The following is a 6,000-nucleotide window of genomic DNA, read 5'->3' as shown; positions in this document are numbered from 1 at the left end:
CTCTCTCAATTTATCTATGTTACAAGGCCACAGAACTATCCAGAATCCTCCCAGAGTCTCCTGGAATACAGGAGTAGTCACAGGCGAGTTGAGTTAGAGGGTTCTGCATTGAGCCATTCACACAATAAGACCACTACTAAGGAAAAGATAAAAGGAACAGTTACAAGCACAACAGGATTCATTAGTTTGTTTATTCACTTATTCAGCAGATCTTTATTGAGCACTCACACGTGCCACTCTGCTAAGCATGATGATACATGGTTGGCATACCAAAGCCTGGTCCCTGCCTTCATAAAGCTTACAGCCCAGCAGAGTCTACAATGGAGGTTACCAATAAGAGCCCAGTAACATGAGGACTCCGTAAATGGACCTGATTGAGGAATATTTACAAAGCAGCTTGAGAAGCTCCCACATTGAACCCCGCAACAAACCTCGTAAGACAGGCTCTTTTCCCTTCTTAAAGAGGCTAAAAATGTGCCCAAGGTCAAACAGTTTGTAAGTGGCAGGGGCTGCTGCTTCAGCCAAGTGATACTGAGGTCCCTGCTACATTGTTCTACAGAGTGAGGACACGTACAGACACTCTTGCTCGACTGACCTGAAATTTCCTCTCCTGATGCTTACCAATCATACAGGTACAAAGCCCTTCAAATGGAAAGATATCCCTAGCCTTCTGCATCTTCTTGCTTATATGATACCTGGGGATTCTTTTCTAGGGGTTTCGTGTGTATTTGCCTTGTGTTTCTAATTAGATTTTAAACTCCTGACCTGCAGGGACTAGATCTTCCATTTTCTTTGCAACCTTTTGCAGTACTGCAGACAGTCATCCAGTAAATGCCTGCTGCATGAATGAATCTGTAGAGATAAAAATACTTAATGGTATTCACATTTATTGGTTTCACGCTCTTATTTGGCTTTGTGATAGGACTGTACGTTCTAATTTCTAGAAGGAAGAGAAAATGGCTTGGTGCTTTCCTTACACTCAGCAGGCACCATGCAAAATTTGATCCTCGCATGCCTTTTTGATGCTCTGGATAATATTAGCACACTGGAGTGTTTTTGTGTATCTAAGGACCGAGGTTGTCAGCCTCTCTTTGGCGGGGAATGTTCCTTCCTTTCCACCGTAAGCTCCCATGGCGCCTAGGACAGGGCTAGATTACCGCAGAAGCACCCCCTCAACCCCGCTCTGTCCCCAGTGCATTTTTATTACTAAGGAGGCCCACTGCGAAAATGGCAAGCTCTTGCATGACCGCAGACCTTGCGAGGAAACGAGCAAAGTGGAAGGGGATATGCAGGCCGGTCAGAAATGGCCTGAATGAGAATGCCGAGGCGTCTCTCTGAGAATCCAGCCTAAGTCGGCCATGCAGGACTCCAGCCGCGCGCCGCCCGCAGTCCCGGGGCCCGCGAGGCGGTCCGCCCGCCGGCCCGCCGGCCCGCCGGCCCGCCCGCCCCGCGCGCCCCTGGAGCTGTCCAGACAGCCCCGCCCGCGCCTACCTGGGCACTCGCCCCGCCGCGCGGCCTCTCCGCCTCCCACCCCGGCCGTGGGAGCCCAGCTTGGCCTGCCCCGCCGCCTCCCTGCCTGCGAGGAGCCCCGCGGGTCGCGCGCCCGCAGCCTCCTCCGGGCCGGCCAGACAGCACGGGGAGCGCCGGGGGCGGCTCGGCGGAGCTCGGCGGGGCTCGGCGGGCTCGCCCCCGGCCCGGCGCCTGCAGGGGGCGCGGGGACGGCCCCGCCCCGCCGCCTTCCGTCTCCCTCCCGGCTCCCTGGATCCGCGCCGGGAGGAAATGATGTGTTGCTGCCTGGTTAATCACAGCTCCAGACACTCATTGGCCGAGCGCTCCGCAGCCACTTCCTTCTCCTCCTCCCCCCGCTCCTCCCGCTCCGGCTCCTGCTCTTTGCAGCCGCCGCCGCCGCCGCAGCCTCCCCTTCGGCGCTGGGGAACTTTTCTACTCTCAGTGACCGTCTCCCCCGCTACCCCCCCGGCCAGCCCCAACCCGGCCCTCCCGCCCCGCCCGCGGCCGTCCTCCCAACCCGTGCCGCGGCGCCTCGGGAAGTTTATTCCGCCCGCCCTCCTCCCCTTCCTTCTCCTCCGCCTCCTCTTCACCCCGCCTCCCCTCCCTCCCCCGGCTCTTTCCCCGGGGTGGCTGCCGCTGCTGCCGCTGCCACCACCAGGCTGCTCCAAGGCCAGCCACGCCGGCCCGAGGGCTGGAAAGCCCCTGGCCCCCCGCACCGGCCCGCCGCACCCGCCGCCGCCGCCGCTCGGGGCCGGCTGCCGGCCCTCGGCCCCCGGCCCCGCGGAGTTCCGGGCTCCCTCGCCGGCTGCACCGCCCCGCCCCGCCCCGCGCCGCGCCGCGCCGCGCCGACCTGCAGCGCCCGGCTGGCTCGCACTCCGCCTCCCCCGGCTCAGCCCCCCGCCGCCGCGGGACCAGAGGTGAGGGCGGGTCGCCGGCCGAGCCTGCCGGAGTCGGCAGGACCGAGGGAGGAGGAAGCCTAACGGGAGAAGGGGCAGGGATTGGAGGTGGGAGGGTAGGCGTCTGCGGTGCCTCCCCCTCGCTTTCATTCCTTTCTCCCCCTTGCCGATCCACTCTCGGTGGGGGAAGCAGTCGCGGAACGAAACTGTCTTGCTTTGGGCCTGAACTGCTGGTGGGATATGGGAGAGGGCAGAGGGATGGAGTCGGGTGGTCTCTGGTTTGCAGTGCGCGTGTGTCTATGCATGTGGTGAACTCCTTCAGGGTGTGCGCCTCTGACTTGTAAATCGATCTGGTCGCCTGGCCACGGGGCTCACCTTCCTCGCTGAGCTTGGTCGAGAGTAAAGGGATGGGCGAATCGCCCCCACCCTCAAAATATCCGTCTCTTCCAAGAGGAATTTTCTGCTGGAGAGACAGCCAATAAACTCTGCTCTACGCCCTCCCTCCCTCCCTCCGTTCTTCCTAGCTGCAGTTTCTAAAAGCTTCAAAGCCAGGAATGTGGGATTCATCTTCCGATCCCCAGAAGGCAAATGTGGTTACAGATGTTGCACGGTACTTTGCCAAGTTTAAAACCCTTCCTTCAACACTGTAACCAAAACAGTGAGGCTAGAACCTTGGGCGCGCTGGGGAGAGATGTGGGCCTCTGGAGCTCCTGGACTCTCTAACTTCCGTCGGGTTCTAGACTGGCTCAGCTCTGTCCAGTTTGTGCCAGATATGTCTCCCACTCTCCCCCGACCCCCCCCCCCCTTTTCCCCTGGAGTTTTGAACGCTCCTTGCATAGGAGAGAAGCTATAGAGGAAGCTACTAGGGGAAGAAAACATTCCCCTTAGTAGCAGAAGAAAAGTCTCCGTTAAAAAGTTGTGCTTACTGTGGCTTTGGGAGAGAGGTAACAAAGTAATACAAAGGATTTGTTCATTTTATTGAGCTTTCTTTTCTTTCTTTTTTGAGGTGTGTGTTATGGGAATAAGATGATGAGAAAAGGGACTGATCTCATACATAATTTGTATATTTTTGAAAAGAGGCCCTCGGATTTAGACACAGACTAACCCAGTGGTTTTAAAGAATCCTGTCCCAGAGATGCAGACTGCTCTGACAGCTCAAGGAAAGGCGGTGGCAAAAAATAGACACCACCTCCCTTTTCCTCCAAAAAAATTCTTCCTGGAAAGGTGGTGGTAAGAAATTTCAAGAGATGGGTTGATCCAAGTGGCGGGCCTTAAATGGAAACACTATAGTATGTCCTGGCACTTGTCTCTGGAGGTGGGTGGCTGGCTGGGGGCCCGGGCTTGGGCAGCCAGCAGACACTAGACTAGTGCTGACCTCAGACCCTGGCCTTGCCATCCAGTTTTACAGTGTGCTGAAGTATGAAATATGGGCCTTACCCATTTCACTGATGGGGACACAGGGGTCAGGCCTAGACAGGACTTGAATCACTTGCCTAAGACCAGATTGCTTTTTTTGTGATTCAGTTGTTTTTGCTTTCTGTCCTGGGATTAAAAAGCAGAAGTCTTTTGAGGCCAAGATGTGTAGGCCTTAAATCGACGGAATTGTGTGTTGGATAATCACGTTTCTCCTGTCCCACTTCATGAAAATATCAAGGGTGGTGAATGGTGTTGCAGTCAGTTCTGGATAGATGGCAAAAAATCAAGGGCCAGGATGGGTTCATTTTCTCCTTTTCTAGCAGTATTGGTGACTTTTATTTGACATGGAAAGAGTGATTTTAAATTAAATTGATATAGGTAGTAGTTTTACAACTTTTGTACCTTGGAAGAAAGAGAGTGATCATTTGAATCCAAATAACATTTCTTGTTACCTATAAGTAATTTAAAAGAATGCTAAGGTTGTGGAGTAAGGATGGAGTTGTATGCCGTATTCAAGAATGTAATTAATTAATTTCAGAAGTGAGGAACTCAGTGCCATTAATAGTATTTTAATGATTTTTTTTTTCAGAGTAGTAATTTGCCAAATTTTGTACATCTGTCACAGAACAGATAACAGTGATTAAATCAGCAAACAGAGACTGTGCCTCTGTCTTACCCTCAGTTGCACTGAACTAGTCCTGTGATGATTGTGCTAGGCTTCTAGGTAAGGTAGGACTGAGTAGTCCGGCCTTCTAGAGGAGGGAGGGATGTGGCAGAATGAGTAGATTTGAAAAATGATCCAGCTATTCAAGGTCATGAGGTGTAGATGGAATCAATGCGTATATACTGTACTTTAGGCAAACAGGAGCCGGGACTGGGAACTGTCCTCTGTGCTTGTTCTGCTGTTGGATTCCCTGCCTCTTGATTTATTTTTACGTGTTAGGAATTAAGGAGAAGTAAACTACTGATGGTGGCAAAAGTCCTCTGATATGTTTTGAGTGAGTTTAATGACAGACATGATGGTTTGGGGAGGAGAGGGACTGGATACATGCCAGGCACCATGCTCAGCTCTTTACATGCACTTGTTTATTATATTTTCACAACCACTGTATGTTTTGTTATTATTTCATTCCTTTACAATAAGAAATTGAGGCTTGGTAAAATTAAGTGAGTAGCCCAAAGTTGAAGAGCTAGTCAAAGTCAATGGTGGAGCAGGGATTAGAACCAGGAGTTTCTGGGACTCTTGAACGCGTGTTCTCAGCCACTCTTGCCAGCATTTGCTAATTTCATTCATTCGTACACTGTCTTTATGAGTTTACCATAGCTAAATCTGTCTTACTTAGTCTATTAATTAGTATTTTTGTTTAAAGCAATGATTCACCTTTGAAAAAAAACCTTAAAGTCATCATCTTTTAAAAAGAAATAATATATTACTGCTGTGGTTGGAAAGCCAACTCACCTGTTAATGGTTAGGAGATAATCCTAAAGATGTGTTCATACTTATATTGAAACCCAGATTCAGGGTAATGAATACCTGGTGTGTGTGTGTGTTTCAGGGACCTGGGGATGGGTGGGCTGGAGGAGGTAGGTAGATTGTACAGTATTGGTTGATATTCTGGCTTTTAGATTGAGTGATGGGTTCATGGGTGCTGATTTTATTTTTAGCCGTTATAACCTACATACACGATACATACATTTTAGTAAAAAGATAAAGAAAATTAAACACATAACCATTAACATAATGATTACTTGGGGAATATTTCATGGCACTATTCTGACTACAGGCTTAGCTTGGTGCCTGTGTGTAGTAGGCATGCAAGAGCTATTGGCTGATTGACAAGACCCCAGGTGATCATTTTAAAGCAAGCTGATTGTTGTCACACCTGAGTAAGATTGAAGTATGTCTACCCCCCTCCCCCGTCCCCATTTTCTCCTTTCAATATTGTGACTAAAGCATGGGCTGCAGCGTAGTTTCTCGTGATTGCAGTTGTGGGAGACCCGGGCTGGGCTGAAGCTGGCGCTTCTCAGCATCACCCTGTCTTGTACATCCAGCGCTCAGGATGGGGCAGAGAATGCTGTCATGAAGTGTTAAACCGCTTTTGTTTTTACCCAGTGGTAAGTGTGACCGTTCAGACCAGGAAGCCAGTATTTAAATTAAAGCAATGCCTGGCTAAAATGT

The 6,000-nt window shown here is 51.1% G+C and overlaps 1 protein-coding gene across 2 annotated transcripts in view; it reads left to right on the top strand.

Annotated features, from left to right (window-relative positions):
* The first annotated feature begins 2,347 nt into the window (after window positions 1-2,347).
* Window positions 2,348-6,000, top strand: part of ACVR1 (activin A receptor type 1) — a 117,832-nt gene continuing 114,179 nt past the window's right edge. For both annotated transcript variants that reach the window (XM_064484797.1, XM_064484795.1), the window contains exon 1: window positions 2,348-2,426. The gene's annotated coding sequence lies outside the window, so the exon portion shown is untranslated. The remainder of the gene's footprint in view (window positions 2,427-6,000) is intronic.

Source organism: Camelus dromedarius, chromosome 4 (genome assembly GCF_036321535.1).
Source record: "Camelus dromedarius isolate mCamDro1 chromosome 4, mCamDro1.pat, whole genome shotgun sequence".
Lineage (NCBI taxonomy): Eukaryota > Metazoa > Chordata > Mammalia > Artiodactyla > Camelidae > Camelus > Camelus dromedarius.
Note: the sequence above shows the minus strand (reverse complement) of the source record. Positions and strands in the feature narration are given on the sequence as shown.